At 38.4% G+C, this 13,661-nt stretch overlaps 1 protein-coding gene across 1 annotated transcript in view; it reads right to left on the bottom strand.

The window, feature by feature from the left end:
- Positions 1-13,661, bottom strand: part of LOC101404840 (olfactory receptor 5AN1-like) — a 107,609-nt gene that overhangs the window by 78,885 nt on the left and 15,063 nt on the right. The gene's annotated exons all lie outside the window — the stretch shown is intronic.

The raw sequence follows: 13,661 nt of genomic DNA, 5'->3' as shown, positions 1-13,661 counted from the left end.
TGTGGAAGTGAGGGAGAGAGAAGAGTTCAGAATGGGAGAGAACATTAACCTCATAAAACTTATGAGTACCATAAATTTTAGTCCATGGAGGTCCCACTGGAAGAATCACAGAGATATTGAGATAGCACAGAATCCCTTGTTCTCTACAAATCTTGCTCTCTGACCTTGACCCAGATCCTCCAGGAAAACAGAGTTTTTGCCAAAGGTTGAAATTGCTTATTTTTTTTTCAAAAGAACTTTTCAGGTGGGCCCTATTGCACTCCAAGATGGGTGCTTTGTCAAGGAAATTGACTCTCCACTCACTGTCAGAAAGATGCCTACAACTGATGAATCCTCTTAATCCTGTCCTGTGTTATTAGGGCAGAGGTGAAAGGAGAAAAGACAATTTGAGGGAGAAAACTCTCCAGGAGCTTGCTCTCTGGAGTCATGGTTGACATGGAGTTTTTATTCCTGCAAATTTCATGCCCCACTTTGACATGTCCCTCTGGAATCAATTCCCCCCTTCACCATTGTCCTATTATCTCATGAGTATAGCTTTTCTCTTAATGAGCTTGGAGTCATTTGAGCTGAAAGGACCTACGGATAATGTAGCCTAATAATTTCAACTTCCAGATGAGGACCTGAAGACAATGGAGCTAAGAGATTTGCCCAAGAGGACACCACTGGCTGATTTAATAGCTTGATAACAACATTAGATACGTGGACACTTTCTCTTTACAAGGAATTTTATTTTAGATATATGCATACACACATATTCTCAACTCCCTGACCTGAATCAATTATCATAGCAGCCCCATGGGGCAGACATAGCATGATTTCCTATGCATAAGTGAGAATATTAAAGCAATAAGAAACACAAAAAACTAATTCAAGATGGAGCCAGCAATAGCATGGTTACAACCACGGGCATTGGTATTAGCCTCTCTGGGAGGATGTCCGGCTTTCCACTTGCAGGTTGTGCGACCTTGAGCAAATTAACCTCTCCAAACTTCAGTATTATCATCTACAAAATGAAGCTGACAGTAGTAGCTACTTCATAAAGTCATTTTTCATAGAGAGAATAAAATTAGATAATGCTTATAAAGCACTTGTCAGAATGTGTAATACACAGTGTGCCTTCTATTAATAGTAGGTGTAATTTATGTGTTCTGAATTGGTTCTTTCCAACATATTACACTGCATTACTAATCTTTCATTAAAAATATCTACTTAAGGTCATTCCTGCAAATTTTTGTTTTTGTTAAATGAAGCTTACATATCTGCCATTTTTAGGGATAAAGAGATGTTTTAGGAAGGTCTCCTTGGTTTGATCTATTCAGCTAAAGTACTTTTAGGTATTTGACCTTCTCCCTCTGACTTATTTCACTTTGCATTATACCCTCAATGTCCATCCATGTTGTCACAAATGGCTGGATTTCGTCATTTCTTATGGCTGAGTAGTATTCCATTGTGTATATATACCACAGCTTCTTTATCCATTCGTCCCTTGATGGGCACTTAGGTTGCTTCCAAGTCTTGGCTATCGTGAATAAGGCTGCAATGAACACAGGGGTGCATGTACCTTTGCAAATTGGTGTTTTCAAGTTCTTTGGATAAATACCCAACCGTGGAATAGCTGGATCATATGGTAGTTCTATCGTTGATTTTTTGAGGAATCTCCATACTGTTTTCCATAGTGGCTGCACCAGTTTGCACTCCCACCAGCAGTGTATGAGAGTTCCCTTCTCTCCACAACCTCTCCAACACATGTTGTTTCCTGTCTTGTTAATTATAGCCATTCTGACAGGCGTGAGGTGATATCTCATTGTAGTTTTGATTTGCATTTCCCTGATAGTTAGTGATTTTGAACATCTTTTCATGTGTCTGTTGGCCATCTGTATATCTTCTTTGGAGAAATGTCTGTTCAGGTCTTTTGCCCATTTTTGAATTGGGTTGGTAGTTTTTTTGTTGTTGAGATGCATGAGTTCTTTATATATTTTGGAGATTAAGCCCTTATCAGATGTATGGTTTGCAAATATCTTCTCCCAATTGTTAGGTTGTCTTTTCGTTTTGTTGATGGTTTCCTTTGCTGTGCAGAAGCTTTTTAGTTTGATGTAGTCCCATTTGTTTATTTTTCTATTGTTTCTCTTGCCTGGTCAGATGTGGTGTTTGAAAAGATGTTGCTAAGACTGATGTGGAAGAGCGTACTGCCTATGTTTTCTTCTAGAAGTTTCATAGTTTCAGGTCTTACATTCAAGTCTTTAATCCATTTGGAGTTAATTTTTGTGTATGGTGTAAGGTAAGGGTCTACTTTCATTTTTTTGCATGTGGCTATCCAGTTTTCCCAACACCATTTGTTGAAGAGACTTTCTTTTCCCCATTGTATGTTCTTGGCTCCTTTGTCGAAGATTAGCTGTCCATAGATGTGTGGGTTTATTTCTGGGCTTTCGATTCTATTCCATTGATCTGTGTGTCTGTTTTTGTGCCAGTACCATGCTGTTTTGGTTACTATAGCTTTGTAGTATATTTTGAAATCAGGGAGTGTGATACCTCCAGCTTTGTTCTTTTTTCTCAGGATTCCTTTAGCTATTCGGGGTCTTTTGTTGTTCCATATAAATTTTAGGATTCTTTGTTCTATTTCTGTAAATGCAAAGTGAAATAAGTCAGAGGGAGAAGGTCAAATACCGTATGATTTCCTTCATTAAGTAGTAGATAATAACAACAATAAACAAACACATAGGGACAGAGATTGGATTGGTGGTTACCAGAGGGGAAGGGGGGAGGGAGGAGGGTGAAAGGGATAATTCGGTACATGTGTGTGGTGATGGGTTGTAATTAGTATTTTGGTGGTGAACATGATGTAGTCCATGCAGAAATAGAAGTACAATGATGTACACCTGAAATTTTTACAATGTTATAAACCAATGTTACTGCAATAAACAAAAAATTAAAAAAAAAAAAAAAAAAAATAAAGTACTTTTAGGAAGAAAGAGGTGGCTGGGGAATGAGTTTATTATTTGAGTTAACACTTCCTAACAGGTTCATAGTTATATATTCCCCCTGATAAGGGCTGTATTAATTAAGTGTTTTAAACTGAACAGATTTTTGAGATAGTTTTAAAGATATAACACCAAATGTGTAGAATTTGGGCCCAATGACCAGCAATAGAGGACATGTTTCTGGTCAGTGAAAATCATTTATGTTCCACACATGTCACTTTGTGAGATTCAACATGGGTTGTTGTTACACTGGAAAGAATGTGGCAGACCTCAATATGCCCTAAAGTTTTATTTGCAAAATGGGGATAATTTCTCACCTGCCAACTTCACATGGTAATAGAAAAAAAATACTTTTATGTAATGTAACTATATGAAGTGTAAAGTGTTGTATAAATACTAGTGTAATATGTATGAAACTTAGTCTATAAACGCTTGTCTTTAAAAAAGTCTCTTTTTAAATTTTCTTCAAATTCTCTTGGTTGGATTCTGAATGTTCATGGTACCCGCAAATCTGGTAGCTCTGCTTCTCCCTGGTCAGTTAAGGTCCTGCAATCCCCAGTGGCTCAGATCTCTGGGAATCAGACCCTGGATCCCTAGACATATGATGGCAGACTTCACTTTTGAGGTCTCCCACGGTCTTTGGGAGGCTACCATGGAGAATGTTCCAGGCCACCTATGCCTAGAAATTGATGACTTTGACTTCTTTCTAGTCTCCCCAACTCTTGATCTTAAAAATGCTCCTTCTTTCTACCATTCCTTTCTCCCATCTGTCTTTCACAATTCACTTTACAAGGATTCTGGAGGAGTAAGATGGAGGGAACAAGGTTATTTGGGAATGAAGTCAAGACCAATCTTTCTTCCTCTCCTCTCCTTGCGTCACCTCTCCTCCCCTCACCTTCCCTCTGTTCCCTTTATCATTCTCTCTCTCTCTCTCTTTCTCCTCTATGTATTTCTCACTTTCTGTCTCTCTCCCTCTCAAACTTGCTCTCTCATTCTCTCTTTCTGTTGAGGATGAAGGTAGTAAAGTGTTCATTTTTAAGTTATTTTTAATTTTTACATATTTAATTTTAAACATTATTTTATTTTTATTGAAATATAAATAGATGCTGGACAATTACAAATAAACGATTCACATAAAAACATTGGTGAGGAAAGAATTGCCTGTGTGGCTTCATACGTTCTTGTCATTTTTCTCTGCATATAATATCTAATGGAACCTGTTTTCTCAAAACATAGAGCTCTATCCACCTGAGTCTAATTATATAAACAGGCTTTTCAAACTGAAATCAATGTTGGCGACATTGCCTCAGACATCACTGGGAGGTGGCAGCTAAACATAATGGAACGAGGAATCATGAAGCCAAGTTTTCACTTCTTCTCTCTAAAATCTAGCTATTCTTGTGACTGACAAAATGGTACTTCAGAGGAGGCAGGGGCAGCCCAGTGTGCTCATGAATGCCTGCAGAGGGATAGCTTGGCCTGTGGAAACACCCACTGTGCCACAGTGTCCCTGCTCATAGTAATGCTCCCCATTGAGTGGTGGCAGTTCAGCCCCCATAAAGACACCCCACCCACCAAGCAAAGCTGTTGGCACAAGTGTAAGAGGAGGAAGAAGCAGCCCAGCATGCATATGAACACTTTCAGAGGGGTAGCCTGTCCTCTGAGAGCACCCACTCTGTCACAGTGGCCTGGCCCATAGGAATTCTCCCCACTGAATGGCAGTAGCTCAGCCCCCATGAAGGAGCCTTGCCCATCAAGTGCAGTGGCTCAGCCAAACTATCCGTGAGTGCAGGCAAGTGTTCCCCTGTGCAACCTGCCACTGAGGACACAGGGTCCAACTCCACGAGAATGATCCACTGAGTGGCTATGGCCAGCCAGTGCAAACACAAGGCAGTCATGCCTGCACAGCTTCCAGCAGATGGGGAAGAATCAGAAACACAGCTTTTGCTCCCCACTAGCAGTGTCGGGTGGAATATGTGAGGTGATCATACTACAAATGTGGCAGCAAAGGATCAGTTCATCAAACACCATGAAAAACTACAATAACACTTCAGAACAGAAGGAAAATGACAAGTATCCAGAAACCATCCTTAAGTACAGAAATTTATAATCTAAATGACAGAGAATTTAAAATAGTAGTCATAAAGAAACTCAACATGTTACAAGAAAACTCATAAAGACAGTACAATGAGCTCAGGAATAAAATCAATGAGCAGGAGGAATACTTCACCAAAGAAATTGAAGCCAGTAACAAAAACTATACAGAAATTCTAGATATGAAGAACAAAATTAATAACATAAAAATATTCTAGAAACTAAAAAATGGAGTTGATATTATGAGGACAGAATTTGTGAATTAGAGGACAGGAATCTAGAAACGCTTCAAGTGGAGGAGGAAAGAGAACTAAGATTTAAAGAAAATGAACAAATTTTTGAAAAATATCTGACTGAACTAGGAAAAGCAACATAAGGATTATATGTATTCAAGAGGGAGAAGAGAGGGAAAAAGGAAAAGAGAGCTTGTTCAAAGAAATAATAGCTGAGAACTTCTCAAACCTGGGGAAGAAACTGGATGTACAAGTACATGAAGTCAATAGAATTGCTAATTATATCAATTTAAAAAGACCTTCTCCAAGGCATATAATAGTAAAACTGGCAACAGACAATGACAAAGAAAAATATTAAGGGCAGAAAGGTAGAAGAAAATAATCTACAAAGGAACTCCTATCAGACTTTCACAGATTTCTCAGGAGAAACCTTACAGGCTAGGAGAGAATGGAATGATATATTCAGAATACTGAAAGACAAAAACCTTCAGCAAAGAATACTCTATCCAGTGAAACTATCCTTCAGATACAATAGAGAAATAAAAGTTTTCCCAGATAAACAAAAGTTGAGGGAGTTCATTGCCACTATACTTCCCTTACAAGAAATAATCAAGGAATCCCTCTTACCTCAAATAAAAAGGTAAAGGTTTACAGATCTTTGAGCTAGGAGATGAATAGACAAAAATCAGAAAATTACAGTTCTCTATCAGAAAAGGTTAGCAAACACTTAAATATAACATGAAAGTAAAGGAAAGCATCAAAAAAACTATAAACACTTCAATTTAGTCACAAACTCACAACACAAAAAAAGAATAATTTGTGACAATAACTCAGAAGGGGAAGAGGAGAGGGATGGAACCTGCTTAGGCTAATAAAGATAAGAGGCTATCAGAAAATGGACTATCTCATCTTTGAAATATTTTGTCCAAACCTCATTGTAACCACTAAACCAAAAATCAGAGCAGAGCCACAAATCATATAAATAAACGTAATACTGAGAAAATCATCACAGAAAACCACCAAACTGAAATGGCAATCAGAACCAAAAGGAAGAGACGGTGTCAAGATGGCGGCATAGGCAGATTCTGACACCTGTGTCCCCACGGACACAACAAATTTACACCTGTTCTTGAACAATTACCCTTGAGAGAGAACTGAAAACTGGATAAAAAGAACCCCTATAACAAGGGACAGTGCTGACTGAGGTGGAAGAAGCAGAAATTCCTTCTGGAGAGAAAAAATTCACCTTTGAGCTGCAGCACTTCATGGCTGGCCAGGATCAATCTTAAGGTATGAAACCTTCCTTAGAGGAGTGGGGGGATCTGAGCAGGGAAATGTTACCACAATAAGCAGCTTTTGGACTCAGCACAACAGAGACAAGTGTCATAATACCTGCTTTGCTGGCTAAAAACAACAATGGGGAATACCCCCAGAAAAGCTATTGGAATAAGGGTAAAAATAGCCTGCTCTTAAAGGGCCCAGGCACAAATTCCCCCATTTCAGAAAGCAACCTAAAGTCACCAGAAGGAATGGTGCATATTGCTTTGGTGAAAAGAGACTCACTTGATAGTCTCCGGGTGCATCTTGCCAAGAGGTGAGACCTCCTCAGGGACTGAGACATTGGCAGCAGCCATTACTGTGACCCAGTGGAGGAGTGATGAAACAGACGCTGGCAGACACCAGTGGAGTTCTTCCCCTGGCCTTTTAGCCCAGAGGACTTCCCCCCACACTAGAGCACCAATTTAATCCAGCTCAGCAAGGGCAGGCAGCCTGCCCTAGTTGACTGGTGCCACCCAACAGCAAGCCGTCAGGCAACTTTTGGTCTCACATATTCAGGGTGCCTGGAACCTTTACATCCTGGTGAGTTGGTCCACCTTTGTGGGGCAGGGTATGTGTGAGGAGCACTCCTGCATTGATGTAGTATGAGGGGCCTCTGCAGTGGGGCGACTCTGTCTGCTTCAGTGGGTCAGGGTGCACGCACAGGGTAGGACTGTGTTGACAGTGTGTGGCCCTGCAGGAAGTAGTGCTCGTCAGCTGCAGAAGACTTGTGCTTTCAAACAGCCACATAGGGTATCAGCCCCACCTTCCAAAGCCTGAAACAATTGGGTGCTCCCATTACTGTGGCTGGCCCTACTCAGCTGCAATCCTGAATGAGCAGACAACAGCTTTCAGGCCAGAGGCCCTGAGCCTAGCAACCAGCCACACTGGTGGCCTACTCACTTAAGAGAAAAACTGCAACAATGATGTGCTATTAGACCTTGCAGCCAACTGTGCTGGGGCTCCCCATGCCCGATAAAGTGACTGAAGGTTCCACAGCAGCCTCACACAGCTGAGCATTACAACCAGCAGGCCAGGGGCACAGCCTATACTCCCCAGGCACCTGCAGCAAGAGCAACCCTGCAACAACAGAAGGACACACATGGCCCACACAGGGGACACTCCTGGAACATTTGAAACGTGACAAGATGGAAGCACACTGCTGGGACTCATAAGGCATATCTTACATAAGTCCACCTATCCAAGATTGGGAGACATAGCTGACCTACTTAATACATAGATATAAGCAGAGAGAAAGAGGCAGAATGAGGAAACAAAGGAATATGCTCCAAGAAATGGAACTAGACAAAATCCTAGAAAAAAACTAAACAAAAGAGAGATAAACAATCTACCTGACAAAGAGTACAAACTAAAGGTCATAAGGATGCTCACTTATCTTTGGAGAAGAATGGATGAACTCAGTAAGAACTTCAACAAAGAATTGGAAAATATAAAAAAGAAGCAATCAGAAATGAAGAATACAATACTGGAAATGAAAAGTTCACTAGAGGGAATCAATAGCAGACTAAATGATACAGAAGAACATATCAGCGAGCTGGATGAAAAACTAGAGGGAATCAATATCAGACTAGATGATACAGAAGAACATATCAGCGAGCTGGATGAAAAACTAGAGGAAATCACCCAAGCTGAAAGGAAAAAGAAAAAAGAATTAAGAAGAATGAGGATGGTCTAAGGGACCCCTGGGACAACATCAAGCACAGTAACATCTGTATTATAGGTGCCCTAGAAGGAGAAGAGTGAGAAAAAGGGGCAGAGAAACTATTTGAAGAATAATAGCTGAAAACTTTCCCAACCTAAGGAAGGAAAGAGCTATCTAGGTACAAGAAGCACAGAGAGCACCAAACGAGATCAACCCAAACAGGCCCACACCAAGACACATTATAATTAAAAGGTCAAGAATTAAAGATAAAGAGAGAATCTTAAAAGACACAAGAGAAAGGCAACAAGTTACATACAAAGGAAACCCCATAAGGCTATCAGCTGACTTCTCAGCAGAAACTTTATGGGCTAGAAGTGAGGGGCATGAAAGATTTATAGTGCTGAAAGGAAAAATCCTACAGTCAAGAATACTCTAGCTGACAAGGTTATCATTCAGAATGGAAGGAGAGATAACAAGTTTCTCAGACAAGCAAAAACTAGAGGAGTTTATCACCAAGAAACTAGCCTTACAAGAAATGCTAAAGGTACTTATTTAAGCAGAAAAGAGAAGACCACATATAGGAATAAGAAAATTACAAAAAAAATAAATAAATAAAAAATAAAATAAAATCACTGGTAAAGGCAAATATACAGTAAAGGTAGCAGATCAACCACCTATGAAGCTAATAAGAAGGTTAAAAGTCAAAAGTACTAAAATTATCTATGTTCATGATAAGAGGGTAAGGGATACATACACACACACACAAAGAGGTTAGAAATGACAACAAAAACATAAAATGTGGGAGGAGGGGAGTACAAGAGTAGAGCTTTTAGCAAGAGGTCAAACTAAGGAGAATATCAACTTAATATAGATTGCTATACACATAGGTTATTATATATGAATCTCATGGTAATCACAAACCAGAAACCTATAATAAATACACAAAAAATTAAGAGAAAGGAACCCAAACATAATACTAAAGAAAGCCATCAAGCCACAAGGGAGGAGATCAAGAGAAGAAGAAAAGAACAGAGAAGAACTACTAAACACCCAGAAAAAAAGCAACAAAATGAAATGTCAGTAAGTACATTCTTAGCCATAGCTACTTTTAAATGTCAATGGACTAAATGCTCCAATCAAAAGGCATAGGGTGGCAGACTGGATAAAAATAAACAAGACCCATATATATATACTGTATACAAGAGACACACTTCAGACCTCAAGACACTCACAAACTGAAAGTGAAGGGATGGAAAAAGATACTTCATGCAAATGGAAATGAAAAGAAAGCTGGGGTAGCAATACTTATCTCAGACAAAATAGATCTTAAAAAGAAAACTGTAACAAGAGACAGAGAAAGGCACTACATATTGATAGAGGGAACAATCCCACAAGAGGATATAAAACTTGGAACTATCTATGCATCCAACATAGGAACTCCTAAATATGTAAAGCAATTATTAACAGGCAGGAAAGGAGAAATAGACAGTAACAAAATTATAATAGAGGACTTTAACACTCCACTTATACCAATGGATAGATCATCTAAACATAAGATCCATAAGGAAACACTGGCCTTAAAAGACACATTAGACCAGATGGAGTTAGTAGATATATACAGATCATTCCATCCAAAAATCACAGAATACACATTCTTTTCAAATGTACTTGGAATATTCTCCAGGATAGATCACATTTTAGGCCACAAAACAAGTCTCAATAAATTTAAGAAGATTGAAATAATACCAAGCCTCTTTTTGGACCACAATGATATGAAATTAGAAATCAACTATAGGAAGAAAATAGGAAAAGCCACAAACATGTGGAGATTAAACAAAATGCTACCGAACAATGATTGGGTCAATGAAGAAATGAAAAGAGAAATCAAAAAATACCTAGAGAAATATGAAAATGAAAATATGACTTGCCAAAAATTTATGGGATACAGCAGAAGCGTTTCTAAGAAGGAAGTTTAAAGCAATACAGGGCTACCTCCACAAACAAGAAAAATCTCAAATAAACAATCTAACAATGCACCTAAAGGAACTGGAAAAAGAAGAACAAACAAAGCCCAAAATCAGTAGAAGTAAGGAAATAATAAAAATCAGGTCAGAAATAAATGAAACATAAACTAAAAAAAACAATAGAAAAACAACGAAACTAAGAGCTGGTTCTTTGAAAAGATAAACAAAATTGACAAACCTTTAGTGGACTCACCAAGGAAGAAAGAGAGAATACTCAAATAAATGAAATCAGAAATGAAAGAGGAAAAATTACAATGGACACTACAGAAATACAAAAGATTTTAAGAGAATACTATGAAAAGCTATATTCCAACAAATCAGATAATGTAGAAGAAATGGACAAATTCTGAGAATCATACAACCTTCCAAAACATATTCCAGAAGAAACAGATAATTTGAATAGCCCAATCACCAGTAAGGAGATCGAAACAATAATCAAATCCTCCCAAAAAAATAAAATTCCAGGACCAGACGGCTTCCCTGATTAATTCTACCAAACATTCAAAGAAGATTAATACATATCCTTCTCAACCTCTTCCAAAAAATTGAAGAGGGGAAGATTCCTAACTCATTCCATGAAACCAACATTACCCTCATGCCAAAACCAGACAAGGACAACACACACACAAAAAAAATTACAAGCCAATATCACAGATGGACATTGATGCAAAAATCCTCAACAAAATACTAGCAAATCGAATACAACAAAACATTAAAAAGATCATACAACGTGATCAAGTCAGATTTATTCCAGGGATGGTTCAACATCCACAAATCAATCAACATGATACATCACACTAACAAAATGAGGATAAAAATCACATGATCAGAGGCCGGCCCAGTGGCGCAAGCAGTTAACTGTGTGCACTCTGTTGTGGCGGCCCGGGGTTTGCCGGTTCGGATCCTGGGCACGCTTGGCAAGCCATTCTGTGGCAGCATCCCATATAAAGTGGAGGAAGATGGGCACGGATGTTAGCCCAGGGCCAGTCTTCCTCAGCAAAAAAAGAGGAGGATTGGCAGATGTTAGCACAGGGCTGATCTCCTCACACACACACACAAAAAAAAATCACATGATCATCTCAATAGACCCAGACAAAATATTTGACAAGATCTAAAATCCATTTATTATAAAAACTCTCAATAAAATGTGCATAGAAGGAAAATACCTCAACATAATAAAGGCCATGTATGGAAAACCACAGCCAACATCATACCTAGTGGTGAAAAACTGAAAGTCATCCCTCTGAGAACAGGAACAAGACAAGGGTGCCCACTCTCACCACTCCTATTCAACATAGTACTGGAGGTTTTGGCCAGAGAAATTAGGCAAGAAAAAGAAATAAAAGGTATCCAAATTGGAAAGGAAGAAGTGAAACTCACTGTCTGTGGATGACGTGATTCTATCTATATAAAACCCTAAAGAATCCATCAAAAAACTATTAGAAGTAATCAACAACTACAGCAAAATTGCAAGGTCCAAAATCAACTTACAAAAATCAGTTGCATTTCCATACACTAAAAACGAACTAGCAGAAAGAGAAGTGAAGAATACAGTCCTATTTAACATCACAATGAAAAGAACAAAATATCTAGGAATAAATTTAGCAAAAGAAGTGAAATACCTATACAGTGAAAAGTATAAAACATTATTGGAAGTAATTGAAGAAGACATAAAGAAATGGGAAGATATTCTATGCTCACGGATTCAAAGAACAAACATAGTTAAAATGTCCATACTACCAAAAGCAATCTACAGATTCAATGCAATTCCAATCAGAATCCCAATGACATTCTTCAAGGAACTAAAACAAACAATCCTAAGATTTATATGGAACAACAATTTATATGGATTGCCCAAACAGGTAAAGCAATCCTGAGAAAAATGAACAAAGGTGGAGGCATCACAATCCCTGACTTCAAAATATACTGCAAAGTAGAGTAATCAAAACAGCATGATACTGGCACAAAACAGACACACAGATCAACAGAACAGAATAGAAATCCCAGAAATAAAACCACACATCTGTAGACAGACAATGTTTGACAAAAGAGCCAAGAATATACAATGGAGAAAGGAAAGTCTCTTCAATAAATGATGTTGGGAAAACTGGACAGCCGCATGTAAAAGAATGAAAGTAGACCATTATCTTACATCAAACACAAAAATTAACTAAAAATGGATTAAAAACCTGAATGTAAGATCTGACACCATAAAACTCCTAGAAGAAAATACAGGCAGTACATTCCTTGACATCAGTCTTAGCAGTATCTTTTCAAATACCATGTCTACTGAAACAAGGGAAACAAAAGAAAAAGTTAACAAATGGGACTACATCAGACTAAAAAGCTTCTGCATAGCAAACGAAAGCATGAACAAAATGAAAAGACAACCCAAAAAATGGGAGAAAATATTTGCAAATCATATATACAACAAGGGGTTAATTTCCAAAATATATAAAAAACTCACACAACTCAACAACAAAAAAACAAACAACCCAATCAAAAAATGGGCAAAGGATATGAACAGACATTTTTCAAAAGAAGATATACAGATGGCCAACAGACACATGAAAAGATGTTCAACATCACTAATTATTATTAAAATGTAAATTGAAACTACAATGAGATATCACCTTACACCTGTTAGAATGGCTATAATTACTAAGACAAAAATAACAAAAGTTGGAGAGGATGTGCAGGAAAAGGAACTCTCATACACTGCTGGTGGGAATGCAAACTGGTGCAGCCACTGTGGAAAACAGTATGGAGATTTCTCAAAAAAAGTAAAAATAGAAATGCCATATGATCCAGCTATCCCCCACTACTGGATATCTATCCACAGAACATGAAATCAGCAATTCATAGAGATTTATGCACACCTTTGTTCATTGCAGCACTATTCACCATAGCCAACATGAGGAAGCAACCCAAGTGCCCATCAGCTGATGAATGGATAAAGAATATGAGGTATACATATACAATGGAATGCTACTCAGCCATAAAAAAGACAAAATTATCCCATTTGCAACAACAGGGATGGACCTTGAGGGTATTATGTTAAGCAAAGTAATCCAGAGAGAAAGACAAACAGCGTGTGATTTCACTAATATGTGGTAGATAAACAAACTAATGGATAAAGAGAACAGATTAGTGGTTACCAGAGGGGAAAGGAGTGGGAGGGTACGTGAAAGGGGTAAAGGGCTGAATTGACATGAGTGAAGCCATGATGACCGCTCTATGACCCTCAGAAACCATCTGCACTGAAAAAAATACAAAGCGGTTGCTTGTGGTGGGAACTGGCCCTTCTGCCACAATACAAACTGCAACTGTTTATGTTTCAAGACTCTAGGAA

Source organism: Ceratotherium simum, chromosome 34 (assembly GCF_057802395.1).
Source record: "Ceratotherium simum simum isolate JZ-2026a chromosome 34, ASM5780239v1, whole genome shotgun sequence".
Taxonomy (NCBI): Eukaryota; Metazoa; Chordata; class Mammalia; order Perissodactyla; family Rhinocerotidae; genus Ceratotherium; species Ceratotherium simum.
The sequence above is the reverse complement of the archived record's forward strand: the minus strand, read 5'-3'. Positions and strand labels throughout refer to the sequence as shown.